The sequence below is a fragment of the Sus scrofa genome, chromosome 6 (assembly GCF_000003025.6).
Source record: "Sus scrofa isolate TJ Tabasco breed Duroc chromosome 6, Sscrofa11.1, whole genome shotgun sequence".
Classification (NCBI taxonomy): Eukaryota; Metazoa; Chordata; class Mammalia; order Artiodactyla; family Suidae; genus Sus; species Sus scrofa.
In genome coordinates this window covers 49462039-49489782 of record NC_010448.4, presented here as the reverse complement: position 1 = coordinate 49489782, position 27744 = coordinate 49462039, and the positions used below count along the sequence as shown (strand labels likewise).

General features: G+C 42.7%; 1 protein-coding gene and 1 pseudogene across 2 annotated transcripts in view; one reads left to right on the top strand and one right to left on the bottom strand.

The window, feature by feature from the left end:
• Positions 1–27744, top strand: part of ATP5SL (ATP5S like) — a 158538-nt gene that overhangs the window by 72973 nt on the left and 57821 nt on the right. The window lies entirely within an intron of this gene.
• Positions 3555–4658, bottom strand: LOC100620675 (annotated as a pseudogene).

Genomic DNA, 27744 nt, shown 5'->3' with positions numbered 1-27744 from the left:
TCTCTGGAGCCAGGAGTCCTCGTGGTGCTGGGGAAGGAGGCCTAGTTGGTAGGTACCCTGCCATCATAGAGACTCTGTTTTGTTGTGACAAGACTTCCTTCCTGTCCTCCCCCCACTCCCTCCCCAGCCCTGAGCATCCCTTTCAGTTTCCGAAGTGGGCTAAGATTGTTTGATAACTTTCCTGGCTGTTTCTTTCCTGCCTGTAGTTCCCTGAAACAGAGAGGAGGAAATTCATTTCATAGCCACCAGGGTCTCTGCTTCATGTTTTCCTCTTTCCCCATAGAGCCTGACAGAACACACAGGGCTCAGGGGGACGCATGTGCCCCCTCCAGCTCCCAGCATTTGCGTATGGTGAAGGGTGGGGTTATGTTCTTAAAGTTGCCTCGTAACGCATATGTGAACCCTTGTGGAGCCCTAACGTCTGTTCCTACCAACTAAGAGTTGAGAGTGGGTGCTGTGAGTGAACGGGAGTGTGAGCATGTAGGTCAGAGTGTGGAAGTGATTCAGGAGCTGGGTTTGCTCTCTTTATGTTTCTGCTTTTTATGCAACATACTAGTAACGTGTTGTCAGAGGGCTGATTAAAAAGATGTTAGAATTTGCCTTAATCTGGTCTGAAATGTATTTTGTTTTATTCTTGGCTGTGTGAGGGTGTGGCAGTGGAGGATGACACACCAGACCTTCCTGAGCTGTCTGAAGTCATCTCTCAGAAATTCAGTGTTGAGTATTTAGCCATCATCACCTTTGGGCTTGTGAGTAGGATCCAGGGGATTTGAGAGCTTCTATGACAGAGGAATCATCCTATTCCGGGAAGGTTAGAGGCACTTTGACAAGCAAGAAGCAGGCCACTGTTAGCCACTGTTAAGAAGGACAATGGCAGTGAGAGGTCAGGGCAGTTGGAGGCCTTGTGGAATTGTCTCTAGGGAACCGTTCAGACCAGGAGATTGAACAGTAGCTAAGGGTGAGGTGGAGAGAAAGATGCACAAAAATGCTCAGAGCAACCGGTGCCAAATATTTTCTGAGGTTCCCATATTAGGCGTGTGTCCCTTTGACCACACTGAGGCCCCAAGTCAACTTGGTGGGACCTGCCCTCTGTGCTGAAAACCCCCTCTGCTAAGGCTTCTTGGGGCCCTTGTGTAACTTCTTTCTCTTTCAATACTGCCTGTGATATTCACTTTAGCCCAGTGTTCTTGTGTAAAATCACAGGGGGCAGGGTGAGTGAAAGTCTTCCAGACCCCACATTCCTAGGGCTGGCTCTAGGCCTTGCACCCGTCTACTTCTCCATGATGACCCTGGGAATGTAATTAAAATCTAAGGACTTTTGTTTTTCTTTCACCACCCAGCAGCTACTAAGAGCAGTTTACCGAGAGACAGAGACAGAAAGAGAGACAGAGAAGCTTCAGGCCCTGAGCTTGTCAAGTGTCCATGTGCTTTTGGAGTCAGGTAGACTGGACCTGGGTTTGAATCCATACTTTGTCCTTCATTAACTGTATGACCTTGGCAAGTGACATAAGCTCTTCAAGACTCAGTTGCTGTAAAATGCAGACAGTTCCCACATAATAGTTATTATAGTAGCCAACATGTATTGAGCATTTTATACTTTTTTTTTTCCCTTTTTATAGCCATACCTGGGGCACGTGGAAGGCCCAGGCTAGGGGTCAAATCCGAGCTGCATCTGTGACCTATACTGACGCTTGCAACAGCACTGGATCCTTAACCTACACTGAGTGAGGCCAGGGATCAAACCCACATACTCATGGATACTAGTCAGGTTCTTAACCTGCTGAGCCATAATAGGAACGCTGAGCATTTAATACTTGTTAATTCAGTTAATCTTCATACATTTCTAGGAATTAGGGTAGCTGTCATTTGTCAGATGAGAAATTGAGGCACAGAAAAGTTAAATAGCAGGTCCAAGTTCATATAACATATAAGGGGTGGAGCTGGGATTCTGATTTTGGACAGTTAGATCCTGGATCCTATATCCTTAACTACTGCAATGGACTGTGCAGTTCAGAGACCATTAATAAGAATTAATTGGGATGAACATTTAAAGCCCAGGTATAGTAGGCACACAGTAGGCACTCAATAAATGCTGTTACCACCAAAAGCCTGCTTCCAGGTGGGCATGTGGAAGATACAGCTCTGGGTCGGGGCGAGGCAGGAGAGACACAGGTCCTCCTGGGACCTGGGTTCACACAGCATCAGGTCTTCTTCCAACCTGCCCTCTTTGACAGGGCTTTTGGCAAGGTGTTGTCCCTGCAGTCTCAAAGTTGTCTGACAGGCCCTGAAAAGAAAACACAGGAGCTGAAACTGGGTGGCCATAGGGAGGGGCTCCCTCCTTCCCAGGGAGCCAGCTGCTTACTTTTCTGACTCTTCTTCAGAGGAATTTGGCTTTTCATATCCTGTCATCTTGCCCATTTGGTCAGAGCTCCCAGATGAGCTGCCTGTGAAACATTGTGGGTCTGCTGCCAAGATTGGCAAAGGGTGAAGGGTTAATGCTAGGAAGCTCAGAAGCCCTCCAGGGAGCCAGGGAAACCCAGTGTGGGCTCAGAGGAGGGGTGCATCAAGCTTGTTCTGTTTCCTGTCGTGTGTACCTTGGCACTCCGCCCCACCCTGGGACCAGCTCAGTGAGCGGTGAGCAGTTCCAGTGCGCCTGCCCTCACAAGGCACAGGCTGGGTTAGGGGCAGCAAGGTTTATTTATTCACTTATTTATTTTTTCAGCGCTGGATGATTGAATTAAAATATCTACGTGGTTTAGACCAGAACACAATGACAATTACACCTAAGGCTTTATAGTTGTACTCAGTTTTCCAACCTTTTCTGATGTGATGTAATTATATTACTATGACATCTCTGCTCAGTAAATGCTTCATTGGAGATAGCTAAGATTGCAAGGTTTGATCCTTGCAACCATTCCCCTAATTAAAGTGTCTTTCCTCCATATATCCTCTCAGTAAGGCTCTTGTTGCAGCTCAAAGCCCTTCCTAACAGAACACAACTTATGTATTCTACAAGATAGACGTAGTGACCCTTTGTAACTACTTTGTATCCTCTGAAGATTGTGACCTCTTTTTAATTTCTTTTAAAGTTGAGACTGTAAATGTCCATACTATAGTCAGATTTCAGTCTATAATGTTTTTTCGTTTGTTTGTTTGTTTTTTGTCTTTTTGCCACTTCTTGGGCTGCTCCCGCAGCATATGGAGGTTCCCAGGCTTAACCAGGCATAACCACTGAGGGTCTATAATGTTTTACTATGATTTAGATTTTTTTTTTCCAAAAAGAACAAAATTATATAGCATAAGAATTTAGGTGTCAGAGGAGTTCCCGTCATGGCACAGTGGTTAACAAATCTGACTAGGAACCATGAGGTTTCAGGTTCGATCCCTGGCCTTGCTCAGTGGGTTAAGCCTCCAGCGTTGCCATGAGCTGTGGTGTAGGTTGCAAACGCAGCTTGGATCCTGCGTTGCTGTGGCTCTGGTGTAGGCTGGCAGCTATAGCTCTGACTGGACCCCTAGCCTGGGAACCTCCATACGCAGTGGGAGTGGCTCAAGAAAAGGCAAAAAGACCAAAAAAAAAAAAAAAAAAAAAAAGAATTTAGGTGTCAGAAAGACTCAAAAGGCTGTTTTTCACTTTGTTCAAGTGTTATTTCCAGGCATTAAGTGTGTCATACAGTTGTTGCCATTGTTGTTTTCCAAATGTCCAACGTGTGCTCTGACTGACAACTCTTTTTTTATGTGCCTGTGAAAAGGTAATTTGAACATATGCATATACACACTTACATACCTTAGTGTATTTTTTAAGTAAATTACTTCTACCATCAGAATAAAACGAGGCTGCAGGGAGCACTCTGTGAAGACAGTTTGGTCTTCCCTAGCGCCTTCCCCACTAGATGGAGGAAGGCAAGTTCAGTGTGAGGCTGCAGAAAGTCTTCTCACCGTTTGCTGATCCCGAGTTGCCAGGTCTCTCACCACAGTAGCCACATGCACGTCTGACTCCTCAGCAGCACTGGCCTCTTGGGTGACATCCTTCAGAAACAAGATGTTGCTGGTAGAGTACCCAATGCTGTTGGCAATCTTTCGATAACTCTTACCCTCCACTTTGTGTCCAGTGTTGGTATCAAAGTGACCATCAACAAGCTCAGGAATATCTCCCTCCGCAGATTGCCCAAGTAATAGTTTCTGTGCCTCTACTCCCTGACATTCCAGCCTATCTCCATTTCCTGACTGAGGGAACTCTATCTTCAAAGAACTCTGCTTTCATGCACTCAGCTTTGAATGCTGCCCTCCACATGTGGCCCTGCAGCTGTTTCAGTGCCATTGTCTTTTGCTCCGGAGACATCTGCCAGCACATGTTATCTCCCATGGCCTTGATCATCTGCTGCGAGTCATGTGCCCCGTCCCAGGTGCTGCAGGGATTGGAACAGAGGGGCTGCATCGTTTATGACTGAAGGCTTTTTGAGGCTCGGGGACCTGGATTCCCTTCACGATTCTGCCACGTTTTGGTTGTGTGACCTCAGTGTTTTGTTCTCTGAGCTTCAGTTTTCACATTTATGAGAAAATTGTGAGGACCAAATGAAATAACATTACGCAAAGTACCCAGAACAGCAGTTTCCATACAGTAGGTGCTCAAGGAAATGTTCTCCGTCATGGGTAGATGTGGAGAAACAGAAAGTACAACCCTTGTCTTTTAGGAGGTTTTGGTCTGGGTGGAGGGAGAGGCAATAAGACAGGTGAACATAGAAATCACAGTATCAGGACTGCATATAATTAAACACAGGCCAAGAGTTGTGACGGACAGGAGTTCCCATCATGGCTCAGTGGTTAATGAACCTGACTAGCATCCATGAGGATGCAGGTTTGATCCCTGGTCTCGCTCAGTGGGTTGATCCCTGGTCTCGCTCAGTGGTGTTCCCGTGAACTATGGTGTAGGTTGCAGATGCGGCTTGGATCCCACCTTGCTGTGGCTGTGGTGTAGGCCGGCGGCTACAGCTCTGATTCGACCCTTGACCTGGGAACCTCCATATGCCGCGAGTGAGGCCCTAAAAAGACAAAAAATTAAAAAAATTAAAAAACAAAGAGTTGTAATGGACAGTGAGAACTTCGGGAGTTCAAAGGTAGGAGAGCTGCCCTGTGGGCTAAGCTGGTCAGAGAGGGCTTCCAGAGCCAGTGACCCTCACACATGTGAGAAGGTTGGAAGAGCAGGTGGAAGGACATTCCATGAAACCATCTGAGATGAGGCCATGTGTGTGGCATGCGTTCAAGGAATAGAGAGGAAATCAGTCGGGTTCAAGGGTTTGTGAGGGAGACTAGAGGGAGAGGAGTATCAATAGGTGGGTTGTAGGTGGGGTGGAAAGGGCTTTGCATGTTAGCCTAAAGAGTTAGGGATTTATCTGAAGGCTTTTGCGGATGGCAGTGACATTCCTATTAGGACCTCGATTCAATGACATTCCTTTAACCTCTCTGGGCCTTAGATTCCTCATCTTTAAAGTAAGGAAGAACTTTGGACCATGTGATTGTAAAGGAGTCCATGATTCAATGTTACAGAACGATTATTTTGATGATAAAGTGCAGAATTTGTTGGAGGGAGAAGCCGGAGGTAGAGGAAGCCAGTGCAGTATCAGGCATTGTTATTGCCACTTGAAAGAGACTCCAGGTGTAGGTGGGGAAGGTTTTTACTGTATGTTTTAAGTACTTTGACATTATAACTCTATACCGATTTGAGTTCTGCAAGATGCCTCCCCGGGAGATACCCACTCTTGGGGCACCTGGTGAAGTGGGGAAACTGGTTAACTGTTCTGGGAAAGGAGTGATTATTTGGTGGGCTTCAGGTTTATATCACTCCCATTCTGCTGCAAAAAAATAACAGTAGCAGCCCCCTATTGTGTGTCTTTAGATGCTGTATAGAGTTTTTCAATTTACAAAATAACTTCACAGGCATGATCTTCCTTTGCTTCGCACCAGAGTCTCCTGAAGAGGGTTAGGCAGATGCTTCTCCATTTTCTGGATGAAGAGAGGCCATAACTTCTCTGTGTCTCAAAGCTAGGCCTCCTCATTCTACGTGCAGTTACCTTTCCCTGCTCCTTACTCCTCACGCAGTAAATAGGATCCCTTCTTTCTTTAATTAACTCACCATGGATTTATTAAGTGCCCAATATGCATCAGGTACTGTGCTGATGAGTCCACAGAGGGTATATATTTAAGGAAAAATACTTTTTGCTGATTGTAAAAGCAATACATGCATACTGTAGAAATTTTGTAAAGTTAAAGGTTTTCTGAAGCACACCACCTCAAGACACGTTTCAATTTTGCTTTGTGATTTTTCTACTTACTGAGATCATACTTTACATATTATTTTTTACCATTTTTTTTCACTTGCTATGAATTTTTGGGGGGCCACACTGACAGCATGTGGAAGTTCCCAGGCCAGGGACTGAATCTGAGCCAAAGCTGCAACCTATGCCATAGCTGCATCAGTGCTGGATCTTTTTTTTTTTTTTTTTTTTTAATAATTGTTTTTATTTTCCCACTGTACAGCAAGGGGGTCAGGTTATCCTTACATGTATACATTACAATTACATTTTTCCCCCCACCCTTTCTTCTGTTGCAACATGAGTATCTGGACAAAGTTCTCAATCTTTATTTAACCCAATGCGCTGGGCCAGGGACCAAACCTGCACCTCCACAGTGACCCTAGCCGCTGCAGTCGGATCCTTGACCCACTACACCACAGTGGGAACTCTACTTGTTATGAATTTTTTATGTATTTAAATTTTAACAAACATTTTAAAATGAGTGTATAACTTTATATTAATGAATGATTCACAGTGTACTTAATAATCCCCCTCTTGTTGGACATCTGTATTATTTCCAATTTTTTCTCTTTTAAATATTGCTACAAAAAACATCTTTTGGCATTATGTTTGTTTTGCATTCCAATATTTCCCTCGGCTATGTTTCTGAATGTGAACAGAAAACTTGGTCAAAGGAGTTACCTGGGCTCTTGACAAATATTGCCACATTGTTTCCCAAAAGTTGTTAGAATTATCTGTAACCACATTGGCATTATATGAGCGGAGGAAGAGGGTTTTGAAGTGGGAAAAGAAGCTGTTTTCTATTGTTTTGGCAAGGGTGGACATGAGGAAGCCTCTGGAAGGTGAACCTGCCATTGGAGTCTGGTCTGAGTCTAGCCTTGATAAAAAAAAATGTTAAGACACCCTAAAGGATAGCACCATCCTTGACAAAGATCAGGCTAAGGTGTATGTTCCACAGAGGGGTGTGTGTGTGTGTATGTGTGTGTGTGTGTGTGTGTGTGTGTGTGTGTGTGTTTAATAAAAAAAAGAAGGAGAAAAATGGTGAGTTTCAGGCATCCGAAGAAATTCCAGGGCCTCAAAATTAGAATGATTCAGGGGTAGGGCAAAGGAGGCTGTTGCCAGGTAGAGCTCAGTTCAGGCTAAAAGTTCAGGAGAGAAGCCTGGAGTACAGAGAGGAGGGCTTTTCTCCTCCCCCAGGGACCAGGATCTGCAGAGTTTACATACAGCAGGACGAGGGATTAGTGAAAGGGAGGGGAAAGTAAGTCAGGCCAAACCCTAGGGGAGCTGGTCAGGGGCCCCAGGAGCTGGATCTGTTTTTCAAGGAAGTTCCAGGCATGAGCTATCCAGAGAGAACTCTCTGGCTATGCTTCAGTTATACTTGGCTGACAATCCCTATCTTTTAAAAAAAAGTTCTTTTGTACTTTTTCTTCGCTTGTTGTTGTTGTTAGTCCCTACTGAAAAGTTAGTCAGACTTGGCTGAACGAAGTACAAAAGATGCATTCTTACCTACACAGCATAACTAGGGCAGTTGAAAGAGCAACTCTTGAAAACAGGTGGTGATCCCATGGCCATCCCATTGCCCTCTTTATAACTTTTTAACTTTATAAGTAAGTTCTTTTGTACCATTTTTATTAGATTCCACATATAAGAGATATCATGATCCCTGTCTTTCTCTGTCTGACTTACTTCTCTTAGTATGATAATCTCCAGGCCCATCCATGTTGCTGTAAATGGCATTATTTCATTTTTATGGCTCACTGTACCTCGTTCTTTGTTTGAGTACATATTTACTTTCTCACTCTCTTCTGAAAGCAGCTTAAAGATAGAAGCTGTGTCTTTGTTTTCTGATTTTTTTTCTTTTTGTCTTTTGTCTTTTTAGGGCCGCACCTGCAGCCTATAGAGGTTCCCAGTCTAGGGGTTGAATCGGAGCTGCAGCCTACGCCACAGCCATAGCAATGCGGGGGAGCTGCATCTGTGACCTACACCACAGCTCATGGCAATGCCGGATCCTTAACCCACTGAGCGAGGTCAGGGATCGAACCTGAGTCCTCATGGTACTTAGTCGGATTTGTTAACCACTGTCCCACGACAGGGACTCCTGTTTCTGATTTTTTTTTTTTTTTTTGGTCTTTTTGCTATTTCTTTGGGCTGCTTCTGCGGCATATGGAGGTTCCCAGGCTAGGGGTCGATTCGGAGCTGTAGCCGCCGGCCTATGCCACAGCCACAGCAACGCGGGATCCGAGTCGTGTCTGCAACCTGCACCACAGCTCACGGCAACGCCGGATCCTTAACCCACTGAGCAAGGCTAGGGATTGAACCCACAACCTCATGGTTCCTAGTCGGATTTGTTAACCAGTGTGCCACGACGGGAACTCCCTGTTTCTGATTTTTAAAGTATCTGGCAAGATACTACTTACATTGAAGATACACAATGAATATTCATTAAATTGAAGATTTCTCCATGTGTCTGTCTCCCACTTGGATTTCGGCCAGTGCTTGGGACTTTTCATTCAATCAGTCCCTTAGTAAGTATTTAGTTTCCTGAATGCCTAGTAGATCCTAAGTATGGGAATAACAGCTCAGGGTTTTGTGGCCTCTACAGTGTACAGACAGTTACAGAACAGAGTGTTGTGACTGAAGGACAGAGGAGGTGTTATAGGGCCCCAGTGGAGGGTCTTCCAAGTCACCTTGGGATGCGTGTGGAAGTGTCGAGATCAGTCAGAGACAGCTTCATTCTTTTTTCTTTTTTCAAGAGCTGAAAAATGAGGGAAGGGCCCTTCGGGCAGAGGGAACAACATGTGTAAAGTCAGTGATGTGAGAGAGTACCTCTCTTCAGGGAAAGCTGGTAGTTGAATATGTTGTAACAGAGTACAGAGGGTGGTGGTTGGAAAGAAGCAAGGAGCAGATTATGAAAATTCCAGCATGCTGGGTGCAGTTTTTGAATTTTCTCCTCAAAGTGATGGAGAGCGGCATCTAGATTTTAGGCAGGGCATTGACACGATTGGATTTGTAATCAGGGAGATCATCCTGAATGTTAAAGTGGAGAACAGATTGAGTCAACAAGCTAAGGAAAATGAGCTAAAGCTGGGGCGGTTTAGCAAGGAACAGGAAACGCCGAGTTAGTTGTGATGCTGCTTCCTTCTCTAGGCTACTCCTTTCCATCTTCACGGACTAGGTCCCCAGTACCTGCCATGGCACCTGGTAAACAGGAGGCATTTAATAAAAGCATCTTAGCTAGCTCACTCCTCTTTGCATCTCCCAAGCCTAACGCAATAGCTGATATTGGGAGGTGCTTGGTTCAGGTTGGTCAGCTCCACTGCTCTGGCTTGTGCTAGCAGCCACTGAGCTCTGATCTGAATGTAGGTTGAGGAGTTCCTGTCGTGGTGCAGCAGAAACGAATTCGACTAGGAACCAAGCTGAGGGTGCAGCCCTAAAAAAAGAATGTAGGTTGGCACTTTTTTTCCTGTGACCTTGAAGATATATTTTGCATGGCCCTTCTCAAGATGCCTCCAAAGACCTTCTCCATCTTGCAACAAGTTCCAAAGCACAGTGCTTACACCTGGACAAACGTGTCCTCAACCAACAGAATACAAAGAAAGTATAAGACACCAAAAATAACTGCACTTATTTGCAGTTGGAACAAATCATCGACAAGATCCGAAAAGACCAAAGTCCAACTGCCAGGGCTAAGGTGCCAGGAGCAAAAGTACTTACCACGATCCCACCAGGGGTGTGGGCAGACCACCTAAGCCACTCCTTGGCCCAGTCTGTAGGTCCACCCCCACCCTCACCCCATTGAAGGGACCAGCTTGCCCCCCACCCCGCCCCACCTGGGAGCAAGGGAACATGTTACTTATTCTCCCTCCCTGCCAGTGCCCATAAAGCCTTGCCTGAATTTCTTGTCTGGCCTCTTATCTATTTCTACTGAGGAAAGCATCCAGGAACCTAGGTTGATAACAGATAGTGGGTCCTTAAGGGCAGGAACTGTGGTTTTGTGATTTATTTCTTTCCCCCTAGACTTATCACAGTACAAGGTACACATTATGTGATGATAGAAATGTTTAATAATTTGAAATTGTTTGATTAGGTCCCATTGGTTTATTTTTGCCTTTATTTCTGTTGCTCTGGGAGACTGACCTGAGAAAACATTTGTAAGGTTGATATCGGAGAATGTTTTGCCTATATTCTCTTCCAGGAGTTTGATGGTGTCTTGTCTTATATTTAAGTCTTTCAGCCATTTTGAGTTTATTTTTTGTGCATGGTGTGAGGGTGTGTTTTAATTTCATTGATTTGCATGCAGCTGTCCAGGTTTCCCAGCAATACTTGCTGAAAAGACTGTCTTTTTCCCATTTTATGTTCTCGCCTCTTCATCAAAGATTAATTGACCACAGGTGTCTGGGTTTATTTCTGCTTTCTCTATTCTGTTCCACTGGTAGAAAATCATGGATTTGGAGAATAGACTTGTGGCTGCCTAGGGGGAGGAGGAGGGAGTGGGATGGATCAGGAGCTTGGGGTTAATGGATACAAACTCTTGCTTTTGGAATGGATTAGCGATGAGATCCTGGTGTTAAGCACTGAGAACTATGTCTAGTCACTTATGACGGAGCATGATAATGGGAGAAAAAAGAATGTATACATGTATGTGTAACTGCATCACTATGCTGTACAGCAGGGGAAAAAATTGGGGGAAATAACAGTAACAATAATAAAAAAAGGACATTGTTTAGAACTTGAAATGTGTGTCGTGAAATATACTGTAAATATTAATTAAATGGTGATTCCCACTTGGAAGCTTTTTAACAGGGGTAACTGGGCATTTTGAAGGCCTGAGACAGAGAGGAACTCTAGGAGGTGGGAGAATTTAGCAGAATAGGAAGTAAGTTACTTCTCAGAAATATTTAGCAGTTGAACTGAAATGGTTTCTGATAGGTTCTGGGCCAGAATTAGGTCCTACTTAGGAGATGGGAAAGATGTCTGTTCCCACCTACCCTTAGACAAATGGCTTTCAATTTTCTTTGCACACTTTAAGTTTTTTTCTTTCTTTTGTTTTTTGTTTTTTTTTTTTTTTTTGGTTTTTTTTTTTGTTTTTTTTTTGGTCTTTTTGCCTTTTCTAGGGCTGCTCCCACAGCATATGGAGGTTCGCAGGCTAGGGGTCTAATTGGAGCTGTAGCCGCCAGCCTACTCCAGAGCCACAGCAACAGCAGGATCTGAGCCGCGTCTGCGACCTACACCACAGCCCACGGCAACACCAGATCCTTAACCCACTGAGCAAGGCCAGGGATCAAACCCGCAACCTCATGGTTCCTAGTCAGATTCGTTAACCACTGAGCCACAACGGGAACGCCATAAGATCTTTTTAATTGAAAAATAGTTGATTTATAGTATTATATTAGTTGCAGGTGTGCAGCATAATGTTCAGTATTTTTACAAATTATACTCTATTAAAAGTTATTTTAAGATAATTGCTATAATTCCCTGTGCTATACAACATGTCCTTGTTGCTTATCTCTTTTATACAGAGTAGTTTCCATCCCCCCTCTGGTGACCACCAGTCTGTTTCCTGTATGAGTGAGTCTGTTCCCATTTTGCTATATATCTTTGTGTGTATTAATTTTAGATTCCACATTATAAGTGATATAATGTAGTATTTGTCTTTGTCTGACATATTTCACTAAGCATAAGATTCTCTGGGACCACCCACCTTGCTGCATATGACAGAATTTCATTTTTTTAATGGTTAAGTAATACTCCAGTGTATATACCACATCTTCTGTTCCATTTTTGTCGATGGACACTTGGGTTGCTCCCATATCTTGGCTATTGTAAATACTGCCACTATGAACACTTGGATGCATTTATCTTTTCTTCTTTCTTTTTTCTTTGTCTTTTTAGGGCCGCACCCGCAGCATGTGGAGGTTCCCAGGCTAGGGGTCTAATCAGAGCTACAGCTTCCGGTCTACGCCACAGCCACAGCAACACCAGATCCAAGCTGCATCTGTGAACTATACCACAGCTCGCGGCGACACCGGATCCTTAACCCACTGAGTGAGGCCACGGATTGAACCTGCTTCCTCATGCATATTAGTCAGGTTTGTAACCCACCGAGCCACAATAGGAACTCTCTATAATACCCTTCTTTTTCTTTTGTTATCACCTTTTTCTAAAGTCTATTTTGTCTATAGAAATAAAAACAAAAATAAACAAATGAGACCTAATCAAACTGACAAGCTTTTGCACAGCAAAGTAAACCACAAAAAAACTGAAAAGACAACCTATGAAATGGAATAGTTGCAAACAGTGCAACTGGCAAGGGCTTAATCTACAAAATATACAAACAGTTCATACAACTCATCAACAACAACAAAAAAACCCAATCAAAAAATGGGCAGAGGATCTTAATAAAATAGACATTTTTCTAAAGAAGACATATGGATGGGCCGTAGTCACATGAAAAGATGTTCAACATCACTAATTATTAGAAAATTATAAATCAAAACTAAAACGAGGAGTTCCTGTTGTGGCTCAGCAGTAACAAACCCAACTAATATCCATGAGGACTCGGTTCAGTCCCTGGCCTTGCTCAGTGGGTTAAGGATCCAGCATTGCTGTGAGCTGTAGTGCAGGTTGCAGATGTGGCACAGACCTGTCATTGCCGTGGCTATAGCATAGGCCATCAGTTACAGCTCTGATTGAACCCCTAGCCTGGGAACTTCCATATGCTGTAGGTGCAACCCTAAAATGACAAAAAAAAAAAAAAAAACCACCTACAGTGAGATACCACCTTACACTGGTCAGAATGGCCATTACTAATAAGTCTACAAATAACAAATTCTGGAGAGGGTGTGGAGAAAAAGGAACCCTCCTACACTGTTGGTAGGAATGTAAATTGGTACAACTACTATGGAAAACACTACTATGGAGGTTCCTCAGAAAAACTTAATATAGAACTACCAGGAGTTCCTGTCGTGGCGCAGTGGTTAACGAATCCGACTAGGAACCATGAAGTTGCGGGTTCGGTCCCTGCCCTTGCTCAGTGGGTTAAGGATCCGGTGTTGCCGTGAGCTGTGGTGTAGGTTGCAGACGCGGCTCAGGTCCTGAGTTGCTGTGGCTCTGGCGTAGGCTGGCAGCTACAGTTCCAATTCGACCCCTAGCCTGGGAACCTCCACATGCTGCAGGAGCGACCCGAGAAATAGCAAAAAGACAAAAAAAAAAAGACTTTAAAAAAAAAAAAAAAAAAGAACTACCATATCATCCAGCAACCCCACTTCTGGGCATATACCCAGATAAAACTGCAGTTCAAAAATATACATGTACCACATGTTCATAGCAGCACTATTCACAATAGCCAAGGCATGGAAACAACCTAAATGTCCATTGACAGATGAAGGGATTAAGAAGATGTGGTACATATATACAATGAAATACAACTCAACCATAAAAAAGAATGAAATAATGCCATTTGCAGCAATACGGATGCAACTAGAGATTATCATACAAAGTGAAATAGGACAGAAAAAGACAAACATCACATGATATCACTTATACATGGAATCTAAAATATGGCACAAATGAACCTATCTACAAAACAGAAACAGTCTCCTGGATTTAGAAAACAGACTTGTGGTTGCCAAGGGGGTGGGGAATGGAATAGACTGGGAGTTTGGGGTTAGTAGATGCAAATTATTACATTAAGAATGGATAAGCAAAGAGGTCCTACTGTACAGCACAGGGAACTATATCCACGCTCTTAGGATAGAACATGATGGAAAATAATATAAGAAAGGGAATGTGGGAGTTCCCGTCATGGTGCAGTGGTTAATGAATCCGACTAGGAACCATGAGGTTGTGGGTTCGATCCCTGCCCTTGCTCAGTGGGTTAACGATCCGGTGTTGCCGTGAGCTGTAGTGTAGGTCGCAGACGCGGCTCAGACCCCATGTTGCTGTGGCTGTGGTGTAGGCCAGCAGCTACAGCTCCAATTCGACCCCTAGCCTGGGAACCTCCATATGCCGCAGGAGCGGCCCAAGAAATGGCAAAAAGACCAAAAAATACATGAATAAATAAAAATAAAGGCATTAGTTTAAAAAAATTTGAAAAAAAAAGAAAGGGAATGTATATATATATATATATATATATATATATATATATGAATGAGTCACTTTGCTGTACAGCAGAAATTGGCACAACACTGTAAATCAACTATACTTTAATAAAACATTTAATTTAATTTAATTTAATTTTAGTCTCTTTAGGGCTGCACCTGCGGCATATGGAGGTTCTAAGGCTACGGGTCTAATCGGAGCTATAGCTGCCGGCCTAAACCACAGCCATAGCGACGCCAGATCCGAGCCACGTCTGCAACATACACCACAGCTCAGATCCTTAACCCACTGAGTGAGGCCAGGGATGGATCCTGCAACCTCATGGTTCCTACTTGGATTTGTTTCCGCTGTGCCATGATGGGAACTCCTACTTTAATAAAACATTTTAAAAAAATGCTTCACTCCTAACATCAGATATGAAGAAGGAAGGTATTTAAGGGAAAGATTATAAGACTGCAGACTCTCCATATCTATTTTAATACTTAAACATTTTAGGTCTTTCTCATCTTAAAAAAAAATCCCTTTTTGAACTCTATTTCTTTTGCTGACTCTTACCCTATCCCTTTCTTCCTTTTTATGAAGAAGCTTTTCTTTTTAATTGTGAATTTTTTTATTGTAAACTTTGACTAGAAAGAGAAAGTGGGAAACTTCAACAAGAGCCATAATGATCATTCTGTTGGCATTTGTCACATTATCATGCCTGGCAACCTACTATTGATCTTCAGTTGTTTTTGTTTTTGTTTTTCCATTTTTTAAAGTTTTATTGAAATATAGTTGATTGACAATATTGTGATAATTTCTAGTGTACAGCAGAGTGATTCAGTTATACATATACACACATCCATTCTTTCTCAGATTCTTTTCCCATATAGATTATCACAGAGTATTGGGTAGAGTTCCCTGTGCTACACGGCTGGTCCCCATTGGCCAGTCATTCCATATACCACAGTATGTATATGCCAGTCCCAAACCCCCATTCCATCCCTCTCCTCTACCTGTTTCTTAGCCAGTATCCCCAGTTACTTATCTCCTATCCATGCCTCAGTATTGTGGAGTTTATTTTCCCCCTGTTCTCTGTGCAGCTGAAACTGCTCTAACCAAGGTCTCCAATGGTGAAGTCCCAAAATATGCTAAACTCTCCTCTCTCTCTGTTTTACCTATATCACTGAGCACTTACCACTGTTGACCACTGTCTCCCTCTGGAGCTGCTGCTATGGCCTTCACTCTGTTGGCTTCCACCAATCCGGCCATTCCTTTGCAGTTTTCTTTGCCACCTCCCCTGATCTGTCCATCCCATAAATGTCAGTTGGCTTTAGAGGCTTGACCTGAGCACTCTTCTCTTTCTGCATCTACTCATCATGCCCTGTGTGACTTTGGTTATAATCATTTGCCTTCGTGTTGTATATCTCAGTTGTCTGTTGGAGATCTGCTTTGACTATACAACTGAACTTATCTTACCTTCAAACCTGATTTTTAAAACATAGTTTTCTGTTTTAGTGGCTGGTACCCCACAGTGATCTCTGCCAGAAACCTAGCCACCATCCTAAGGCTCCTCCTCTCATCATTCCCTCATCTAGCCAATCACGTGGTCTTAAAAGTGCTACCTCCTAAATATCTCTGTATCCTGTCCACTCCTTTTTCTAACCTTCCTCACATACTGACCCCGGACACCACCAGTCCTTCTCTAGATCACACCAACCGTCTTCTCTCCCCCTTCCCTGCCTCCAATCTAATTCCACACCCCCTCTAATTCAATGTCCATGGTGCAGCTGGAGTGATCTTAGAAAACTAAATTCTGATCAGCTCTTTTCCCATTACTAAAGTCCTTTAGTTCTCTCTTTCCCTCAGGATGCACTTTGATCTCTTCAGCTTGGCTCCCAAGTCTTTTGTCACATTACAAATTTAAAAGGGGGAGTTCCCATTGTGGCACAGCAGAAACAAATCCGACTAGTATCCATGAGGACGCGGGTTCCATCCCTGGCCTTGCTCAGTGGGTTAAGGATCAAGCATTGCAGTGAGCTGTGGTATAGGTGGACCCTGCTCAGATCCCGTGCTGCTATGGCTGTGGCATAGCCCAGCAGCTGTAGTTCCAGTTTGACCCCTAGCCTGGGAACTTCCATATGCCACTCATGCGGCCCTAAAAAGGGAAAAAAAAAATTTTTAAAGGTCTCGGTCTTCACCAGCTTCAGCTATATCAGCCCTCCCTGCTATGCAACCCCAATTCTTGCAGTTTATGCTCCAGGCACATCAAAGTGCTTTATTCCTTAATTATCCCTGCTCACTATTGCATCTGGGTCTTTGTACTTACTCCATCTGCCTAGAACACTCCTGTCAAGCCTCACTATTTTTCTATCAATTTTAGTTATTATTCATGCCTGGGTTGAGGCATTCCTTCTTCCGTATTCCCGTACTGACACACCAACCCCAGATTATGCTCCTGAAGTATTCAACACTTACCCTTTTGTAGCACTCAGGTTTCTTGAGACTACCTGGTGAATGTATTGTAAGCATCTTTTAAGCAGAGACTTTGTGTCTCATTGTTGAATTCCTGGAGCCTGGAAAGCCATCCGTCACATAATAGATGCTCAGTAAACACTTGTGATCTCAGTGAATGAGTTCCGTTGTTATTTCAGATATGTTTCTTCTTAAACCAATTGAACAAGTGGTATAGAGTTGTAGAGAAAGAGCAGAGATGAGGTCCAACATCTTAATGTCAGTTATTTTTTAAAAAATTAAATCAACGTTCAGATTTTTGCAGTTTTAGAAGCTGACTCTGGGCTTGAATAGGCCTATAAGATAATTTAGCTAAATCTGAATTACAGTCAGCTGACATAGCCCCTGTCCAGGCTTTAAGAATCTCCTTAAAAAAATACCCCCAAAACCAGATTTTTCAGCCTATATTTAATACACCTTACAATTTATCCATTTAAAGTGTATAATTCAGTGGTTTTCAGTGTATTCACACAATTGTGCAACCATCACTATACTCAACTTTAGAACATTTTCATCATCCCAACAAGAAGCCTTATACCTGTTAGCAATCACTCCTCATTCCCATTCCTCTGCTCATGTCCTCTCTTTATCCCCTGAAAGCAACTAATCTATTTTTTGTCTCTATGAATTTGCATATTCTGCATATTTTATATGAATGGAATCATATAATATGTGGTTTTTATGACTGGCTTCTTTCACCTAGCATAATGTTTTCAGAATTCATCCATGTTCTGTCATATAAAGTACTTTATTTATTTTCTATTGCCAGATAATATTCCACTGCATAACCCATTTTGTTTATCCATTCATAATTGATGGACACGTTGATAGTTTTTACTCTTTGGTTATTATAAATAATCCCACTTATGAATATTCTTGTACAAGTTTTGTGTGGATATGTATTTTCATTTATCTTGAGTATTCATACAGGTGTGTAAAATTACTAAGCCGTAAAGAGGCCTTGGGATTCTTAAGAAATTATGTTGTTTTAGAGAGAATAACCACACAAACACGTGAAGTACTTTATTTGAATAACTCTTGCTCCTTAATTTGTTAATTTAGTGACAGGCAAGTTTTACAGCTCGTTCTTTTTTACAGCTGGTTCTTTGCAGAATTGACATTAATCAAATTTCTCTGTCTAATGTAAAGGAGCCAACAAATGTGCAAAGTCTAATTCTCTAGTATATGTTAATAAAGCCCTTCTTGGGCTTACATGGAAGTGGGAGACTTTCCTGTCTGTTTCTGCCCGTTTCCATTCCCACTTCACTTCACTCTGGATCGCACAGGGCTGGCTGACAGTGTTACCCGAAAAGCTTCAGATGGGGAAGGGGGCCTATTAGCTGATTTTAGCCATAATTAACACAGTGCTTCCATCTCTGGCATTTATTGTTTGTTTTGTATTACTCTTCTCTTTGGGTCTACTTTTGCCTTATCCACACATCTCTGCCACCATTTACACCCCTATTTTTTCCCCAGTCTTCCCTCTTATATATAGAGTATGATAGAACCACACTCTTGGTTATATCAAACTGTTCCTCAGTCCTTTGTAAGTTAAGACAATAAAGTTATGAGACTCACATGAGTTTTAGGAGTACATTTACAAGCATTTCATATCCAGATAAATATCGGTACCTTGAACGTAGTTTTTCTACATAGAAGCAGCCTAAATGTTCATTGGCAGATGAATGGATTAAAAAGATTAGTATATATATATACAATAGACTACTCAGGCATGTATATACATATATAGAAATGAATTAAATAGTGCCATTTGCAACAACATGGATGCAACTAGAGATTATCGTAAGTAAAGTAAGTTTGAGAGAGAAAGACAAATACCATGTGATATCACTTATATGTGGAATCTAAAATATGGCACAGGGAATTCTCGTCATGGCGCAGTGGAAATGAATCCGACTAGGAACCATGAGGTTGTGGGTTCAATCCCTGGCCTCTCTCAGTGGGTTAAGGATCTGGCATTGCCGTGAGCTGTGGCATAGGTTGCAGATGCGACTCGGATCTGGCGTTGCTGTGGCTGTGGCGTAAGGTGCTGTGGCTGTGGCATAAGGTGCTGTAGCTCCGATTCGACCCCCAGCCTGGGAACCTCCACATGCCATGGGTGTGGCCCTAAAAACAAAAAAAAAAAAAAAAAAAAAAAAAAAAAAAGATAAAATGCTAGAACCTTACATAACTCAGTGCATTTAAAAAATAAAATAAAACAAAATATGGCACAAGTGAACCTATCTACAAAAACAGAGACAGACTCACAGACATGGAGAGCAGACTTGTGGTTGCCAAGGAGAAGCGGGGAAAGAGCTGGATGGACTGAGAGTTTGGGGTTAGTAGATGCAAATTAATACATTTAGAATGGATAAGAAATGAGATTCTACCGTACAGCACAGGGAACTCTGTGCAGTGTCTTGGGGTAGACCACGATGAAAGATAACATAAGAAAGGGAATGTGTATATAGATATATAACTGGGGTCATTTTGCAGTGCAGCAGAAATTGGCACAACATTGTAAATCAACTATAATAAAAAATTTTTTTAAGTAGTCGTCCTAGTTAGCTACATATTTATTCAAAAATTCTTTCATTGCTAAAAATATTGTGGTCACCTCATCTAGCATTCCTCTCAAAACTAGTCTCAGCCATGCAAGAAAGCCAGTTAAACTTTCTTATAATCACACTATCACAGTGAGAGTTTGCCACTCTACTTGTTTTTGTCTTCCAGTTCCCAGTCCCCCTTTTTCTTTGTTGTTCTAGTCTTCAAGCAAGAAGAGTTCTGGATTCTATGGGGCTCCAAGTATGAGGCAGGGGGCAAGGTCCATCCCCATAGAGAGCCCAGGCAGGGAAGGGAAGTTGGCAGGCTTCACAAGACTTTGACCTTTAAACAAAGCAAGCTTAAGTAGCTCTTTTTGGTCTGTCCTTTCCATTGTTCCACTTCTGCTCTGTGATCCCTCCGCCACCTTTTGTATGGTAAAGAACCATCAAATCCTAGGACTGGGACGCAGCCTTGAATTGTCCAATTCTCAAAGTAACTTGGGGAGAATGTGTAGGGAGAAGAATGTCATGTGGCTCCATTTCCTTGTGCTCCTGGATAGTTGGTTAATGTTCTACCAGCACTTCCTATTGTGAGGAGCAGAGGATCATATTCTAGCCCCACGTCACTGCTCAGGGCAGAGGGCACTCTGTAGAGAGTTGAGATTTCGAGAGAGACCTGCACCTGACCTTTGTACTTCATCTTTAGAGTCTATATTTAACCTGTGGTCTGTGTCTTCTCAGGTGTAAAGCTCTAGATTTTCATATTCTCTTCCTCTTTTCTTCTCTGTTTTTGGGGTGAAGTGACAATGTCTACCAGTAGAGGAAAAAGAAATAGAGTGCACAGCAAAAATTAATGTAAAGCTGAGCTCCCTGCCCATCATGCCTCCCTCTCCTCCCTAGTGGTTCGTGAACACCCCTCCAAACCCAGGTGAGATGGTAGCTGATTGTACCAATATATCTATAGGATCTCCTTAAAGGTGGGGAGACCTATGTTCTGGCTACCATCTTACGTACTTTTCTCTTTTCCAGAGGTGTCTAATCGCACAAAGAGATATGAGGCCAAATGTCTATAGATTCATCCTCCTCCCCCCCTTTATTAGTTGCAGATTGTGTTGTAGTGTCCATTTAGATAAAGTGGAGGAAGCATTGGATCACCTGCCAGGGAAGGGAACCAGAGAGCATCTGTGGGACAGACCAAGAGATGAGGTGCAAAGAAGGAAGGAAACTAAAGGAAGCCAAAGAACTGTAGGAAGTGAGGGTCTGATCCATAGGAGAATAAAGAGGGGGCTAGACAGAGACTTTGGGTGGTCCCACCCCGCTGCCTGCAAGAAGAGTTGCCTGATCGGTGGCTATTATGGACCTGGCCTTAGGCTAGGTTCTGGGCTGTAGAGATCAATAGACATAGTCCCCACTTACCATGTACAGTCTAACTGAAAGAAGACAGCAACAAAGAGAAACTGGATGAGAATTTCTAGATGCGTGGTGGTGTGGGCTGGGATACTGCTTCTGTCAAGAACAGCAAACATTTATTGCTCACCTGCTGTCTTCTAAGCATTTTGCACACAGATTAACTCACTGAGTCCTGACAACAGCCCTGTAAGTGGGTAATGTTATAATCCCCGTTTTATAGGTGAAGCGTCTGAGGCAGAGACATTACGGGTAGCTTGCCTGGAGTCTCCCAGTAGGGACTCCGGAGCAGGCGCTCCAGCACAGCTGGTCTGGCTCTAGAAGGTAACGTGGCCTCTAGTGAGTCCTCAGAAGAGTGTGTGGAAGCTTTGCAGCTTCGCATCCACTGGCTTGGTACCCGCTTGCCTGCCTTTTTGCCGGGAAGACTCTTCCTTAAAGACTCTGGTCAAGGGAGCCGCTCCCTTGACATCGGGTCTGACTCCTGCCTCTCCCGGGGCAGTCACTGTCCTCAGAGCTCGACTAGCACTTTGCGTATATTTTGTTTAACTACTTGTGTTCTGTGTGTTGAACTATCTGACTCTTGTGTTATAAGTTCTGGAGAGCAAGGACTTTTTTTATTCCAGAAATTTTCAAATAGTTACAGGAGTAACGCTCATAATATAATGAATCTACATACATGTGCTCATCATGCAGCTTCAGCGACTGTCATGTCATGGCCAGCTTGGTTGCATTTATACTCCTTTTCCCAAACCTGGCTTGTTCTGAAGGAAATCCCAGATATCAAAGCATCCCATCTGTGAATATTGCAGTGGTGTTACTAAAATATAAGGGTGCTTTAAAAAACGTAATCACAGTACCATTGCCACCCTAAAAAGTAATTCTCCCTCAGTATCATAAAATATTCAGTGTTTGCATTTTTGCGGTTATCTCATAGTTTTTCCCTTTCCTTCCCTTCTCATGTTTTCAGGAGAATTTTTTTGAATAAAGATCCAGATAAGGGCTTTATTTAATAATTACCATGTTTTTCTCACCAAGAGGCTGAGTAATGACATATAGTAAATCCTCAGTAAATGATGTTGAATGCGTGAATCATCAGAATCATCTATAAAATGTCCTGATTGTATTAGTTCAGCCTTACTGTTGGTTTTGGTTGGTTTGTTGGGATGGCTTTTGGTTTCTGTCAACTTTAGCTCCGGTGCCGGCTGCTTCTCAGTGCCTGTGAACATGACTAAAGGTTTGAGGGTGGTGAATGCCCCTGTGACTCAGATTGACAGGGTAGCAGGTAATGGGCCCTTGCTTCCTTGTGTCTGTGTTTTGTCCTTAGTCTCTTGTTATAGCAAGTTGATGCTGGACCAACCACGTTTGGCTTTTTGGCCATTTCTTCAGAACTGGGACCCTGAAAGAGCTCCCTGAGAGCATATGGCTTTGATGTGGTGTTGTAGGAGGCAGCATTCTAGGATGGTACCCCAAAATTTACTCCTAATCCCTGGACTGTAAATATGTGATGAGCAGTCGTGTGTGTGATAGTGTTCCCTTATGTGGTAAGAGGGATTTTGCAGATGTAAGTAGGGTTCCTAATCAGCTGACTTTAACAAAAAGAAATATGATCTAAGTGGGCTTAATGTAATCATAGGAGCCTTCTAAAAGCAGGCAGGCAGTTTTTTCCCAACTGTCTCAGAAGGAGAAATCAAAAAGATTGGCAGAACACTGTAAATCAAGTATAATGGAAAAAATAAAAATCAGTTTAAAAAAAAGATTGGGAATGTAAGAGGGATTCGATTTAAGGGAACTCCTCCATCCCTGGGGTGGAGGAGGCCTCATGCCTAGAACCTGATAAGGTCCTCTAGTAGTTGAGAGTTTGTCCTGGGACAATGGGGACCTTGTTCTTATAACTTCAAGGAACTGAATTCTGTAGATAATAAATGGGTGTTGTTTTAAGCCATTAAATTTGTGGTAATTTGTTTTGCAAAAAAAATAGACAATGAATGTAGAGGATTTGTATCTGATTGGTTTAATTAGATGCTCTTTTTGCTTATTTTATTTTAACATTTTTTATTACAGTTGATTTACAATGTTCTGTCAACTTTCACTGTACAGCAAAGTGACCCAGTTATACATATATATACATTCTTTTCCTCATATTACCTTCTACCATGTTCTATCACAAATGATTGGATATAGGGTTTCCTGTTGTGGCTCAGCAGTAACAAACTTGACTAATATTCATGAGGACGTGGGTTCAAGCCCTGACCCTGCTCATTGGATTAAGGATCCAGCATTGCTGTAGGCTGCAGTGTAGGTAGTAGAAGGGGCTCGGACCTCGAGTTGCTCTGGCTGTGGTGTAGGCTGGCAGCTATAGCTCAGGTTCAACCCCTAGCCTGGGAATATCCATATGCCATGAGTGCAGCTCTAAAAAGACAAAAACAAACAAAAAAAAACAAGTGAATGGAAAAAAAAAGGGAGTTCCCTTTGTGGCTCAGCAGTTAACGAACCTGACTAGGATCCATGAGGATGCAGGTTCTATCCCTGGCCTCGCTCAGTGGGTTAAGGATCCAGCATTGCCGTGAGTGTGGTACAGGTCGAAGACTTGGCTAGGATCCCATGTTGCTGTGGCTGTGGTATAGGCTGGCAGCTGTAGCTCCAATTCGACCCCTAGCCTGGGAACCTCCATATACCTGAAGTGTGGCCCTAAAATAGCAAAACAAACAAAAAAAAAAGCAAATGGTATAGTTCCATATGCTATACAGCAGGACCTCATTGCTTATCCATTCTAAATGTAATAGTTTGTGTCTACTAACCCCAAACTCCCAGTCCATCCCACTCCCTCCCCTTCTTGGCAACCATAAGTCTGTTCTCTATGTCCATAAGTTTGTTTCTGTTCTGTAGATAGATTCATTTGTGCCATGTTTTAGTTTCCACATATAAGTGATATCATATGGTATTTGTCTTTCTCTTTCTCACTTACTTCACTTAGTATGAGATGCTCTAGTTCCATCCACGTTGCTACAAATGGCATTGTCTTGTTCTTTTTTATGACTGAGTAGTATTCCATTGTGTATATGTACAACATATATATTTTTTTAAGGGCTGCACCCATAGTGTATGGAAGTTCCCAGGCTGGGAGTTGAATGAGAGCTGCAGCTGCAAGCCTACACCACAGCCACAGCAACAGAAGATCTGAGCCATGTCTGCGACCTACACCACAGCTCACAGCAACACCAGATCCTTAACCCACTGAGGGAGGCCAAGGATCAAACCTGTATCCTCATGGATACCAATCAGTTTGTTTCTGCTGAGCCATGATGGGTACTCCTGTACCACATCTTTTTAATCCATTCATCTGTCAATGAGCATTTAGATTGTTTCCACGTCTTGGCTTTTGTGAACATAGGGGTGCATGTATCTTTTTGAATGAAGGTTTGGTCCAGATATATCCCCAGGAGTGGGATTACTGGATCATATGGTAGTTCTATATTTAGTTTTCTGAGGTACCTCCATAATGTTTTTCATAGTGGTTGTACCAATTTACTTTCCTACTAATAGTGTGGGAGGGTTCTCTTTTCTCCACACTCTCCAGCATTTGTTATTTGTAGACTAATTAATGATAGCCATTCAGACCAGTGTGAGGTGGTACTTCATTGTAGTTTTGATTTGCATTTCTATGATAATTAGTGTTATTGAGCATTTCTTCATGTGCCCATGGTTGTCCATATGTCTTTTTTGGAGAAATGTCTATGTAGGTCTTCTGCCCATTTTTCAAATGGGTTGTTTGTTTTTTTGCTGTTGAGTTGTATGAGTTATTTGTATATTTTGGTAATTAAGCCCTTGTTGGTTGCATTGTTTGCAACTGTTTTCTCCCATTTCATTGGTTATCTTTTGGGGGTTTTTGTTGTTGTTGTTGTTGTTGTTTTTATGGTTTGGTTTGCTGTGCCAAAGCTTGTAAGTTTGATTAAGGCTCATTGGTTTATTTTTGTTTTCATTTCTATTGCCTTGGGAAACTGACCTAAGAAAACATTGGTATGGTTGATGTCAGAGTATGTTTTGCCTATGTTCTCTTCTAGAAGTTTTATGATATCTTGTTTTATGTAAGTCTTTAAGTGATTTTGAGTTTATTTTTGTGCATGATGTGAGGTGTTTATTTTACTTTTCAAAATTCAGACAAAATTAAAATCCATTAGAAAGCAATACAGGAGTTCCTCTCATGGCACGGTGGTTAACGAATCCGACTAGGAACCATGAGGTTGTGGGTTCGATCCCTGGCCTTGATCAGTGGGTTAAGGCTCCAGTGTTCCCATGAGCTGTGTTGTAGGTTGCAGACGCCGCACGGATCTCTTGTTGCTGTGGCTCTGGCGTAGGCCAGTGGCTACCACTCTGATTAGACCCCTAGCCTGGGAACTTCCATATGCTGCAGGAGCAGCCCTAGAAAAGACCAAAAAAAAAAAAAAAAAAAAAAAAGCAATACAGAGTTCCCTTTGTGGCTCAGTCATTAACAAATCCGACTGGGATTCATGAGGATGCAGGTTCAATCCCTGGCCTCCCTCAGTAGGTTGGGGGTCTGGTGTTGCCATGTGCTCTGGTTTAGGTCACAGACACGGCTAGGATCCCGTGTTGCTGTGGCTGTGGTGTAGGCCGGTAGCTATAGCTCTCATTCGACCCCTAGCCTGGGAACCTCTACATGCTCACGGGTGCAGCCCTGAAAAAAAAAAAAAAAAGAAAAGAAAAAAAGAAAGCATGCAGATCTTAAGCTTACAATTTGATTTTTGATAACTGTGCACACCCATGTTATCACCACCTGAATTGAGATATAGAATATTTTCATCAGCTCCAGAAGACCCTGTGTATGCCTTTGTAGTTAACTCCACATCCTATGGCGAATTCTAACACTATCGATTACTCTTGCCTATTCTTTTTTTTTTTTTTCTTTTTTCTTTTTGCCATTTCTTGGGCCGCTCCTGCAGCATATGGAGGTTCCCATGCTAGGGGTCAAATCGGAGCTGTAGCCGCCGGCCTACGCCACAGCCACAGCAACGCGGGATCCAAGCCGCGTCTGTGACCTACACCACAGCTTAACCCACTGAGCAAGGCCAGGGATCGAACCTGCAACCTCATGGTTCCTAGTCAGATTCGTTAACCATGAGCCACCACAGGAACTCCACTCTTGCCTATTCTTGACCTTGGTGAAGATGTCAATATATAGCATGTGCTCCATTTTACATACTTATTTTACATAGCATAATGTTTTAGAGATCCATCTATCTTGTTTTAGAGGTGGTTTGTGCCCTTTTTTGTTGTACGGATATACCACAGACTGGTTACCCATGCACATGTTGATGGACGTTTGAGTTATTTCCACTTTTCCGGCTGTTATAAACAATGCTGCTATGGACATCAGGTATAATAACTCTTTGCGTGGATACTTCTTTTCATTTCTCTCGGGTAAATACCTAGGTGTGGGATTGCTGGACTGTACAAGTACATTTAACTTTATGAGAAAATGTCAAACTCTTTTCCAGAATGACTGTGCCCTTTTATATTTCTACCAACAATATGTTAGAATATCAGTTGTTTCCCCTCTCATAATACTTGGTCTCATCAATCTTTTAAAGTTTAGTTATTTGACAGAATTTCTTTTGGGATGTTTCTCTGTACATGCAGAATAGATTACTCATCCTTATATCCATTTCGAGGACTGTTCTCCCAACTCCCAGATTCTTCAATCTTTCCTACATTTTCGGTCAGTGTTTCCTAACATGGTATCTGTGTGAGACTCACCTGGGAGTTTTTTAAATATACGAGCCCAAGTCTCACAACAGAGACTGTATTTACCTCTGCAGTGATGGTTTGTAGGCTTATGTTTAAAAGTTCCCTAGATAATTCTGATTTATACTCCTAGCTAAAACCACTGCTATTAGGCTTAACTCCTACCTATGATAGCAGAGGTTCTCCTTTCTGGCTGCACATTAAAACTCTCTAGGAAGCTAGGAGTTCCCATCTTGGCGCAGCGGAAACTAATCCAACTAGGAACCATGAGGTTGCGGGTTTGATCCCTGGCCTTGCTCAGTGGCTTGAGGATCTGTTTGAGGCTCCGATTGGACCCCTATCCTAGGAACTTCCACATGCCGCTGGAGCGGCCCTAGAAAAGGCAAAAAGACAAAAAATTAAAAAAAATAAAACTCTCTAGGAAGCTATAAAAAATAGACAAATGCCAGGTTTCTGCCCTTCAGGAATAAGCAAAATCTGTGGGTGGAGCCTGATCAGTTCCTAAAATTTTTCCATTTGTTCTACCGTGTAGCCATGTCATCCACTAGATTTCTCCTGTCTTCCCTTGTGGTATTTTCTGTTTCTATTTTGCTATTATAATAAATTATCATGTACTACCTCTTGTCTTAGGCTTTCTGTTACCTGGGGTAGAGGCCCTGCATTTCTCATATCTGTATCTTTTCACGGGATCCAACATGGAGACTTGTAGCCCAGTAGCCGTGCCATAAGGATTTCACGAACATGTAAACTGGTCGTCAGGAAAAGATTCTCAATCACAAGCAGGTTGTGTCCTGAATCTGAGGTTTACATGTTAACACCACAGGTCCCTCGTCCTCCCCATGATTAGAGTTGCTGCTTGTGATGATGGGTGTGAATAACTCCTCCCTTCAGGATAAGGGAGAGAACATTGCCCTGTTTGGTATCTGTTTTCAGGCATATTATTGGGACTAAGGATTCTGTGTGTGTATAGGGTAGAGGAGCAGAGATGGGTAAGGAGACAAATCTAATTAGAACAAAGGAATGTACTACTGGTAAGAGAAGTATTAGCAAAGATGAAGAAACTGGAACTTCTCTGATTGGCCAAGGGAGGCCTCTGTAGGTTCTTGAGTAGGAGAGTGAACCAGTGTTTA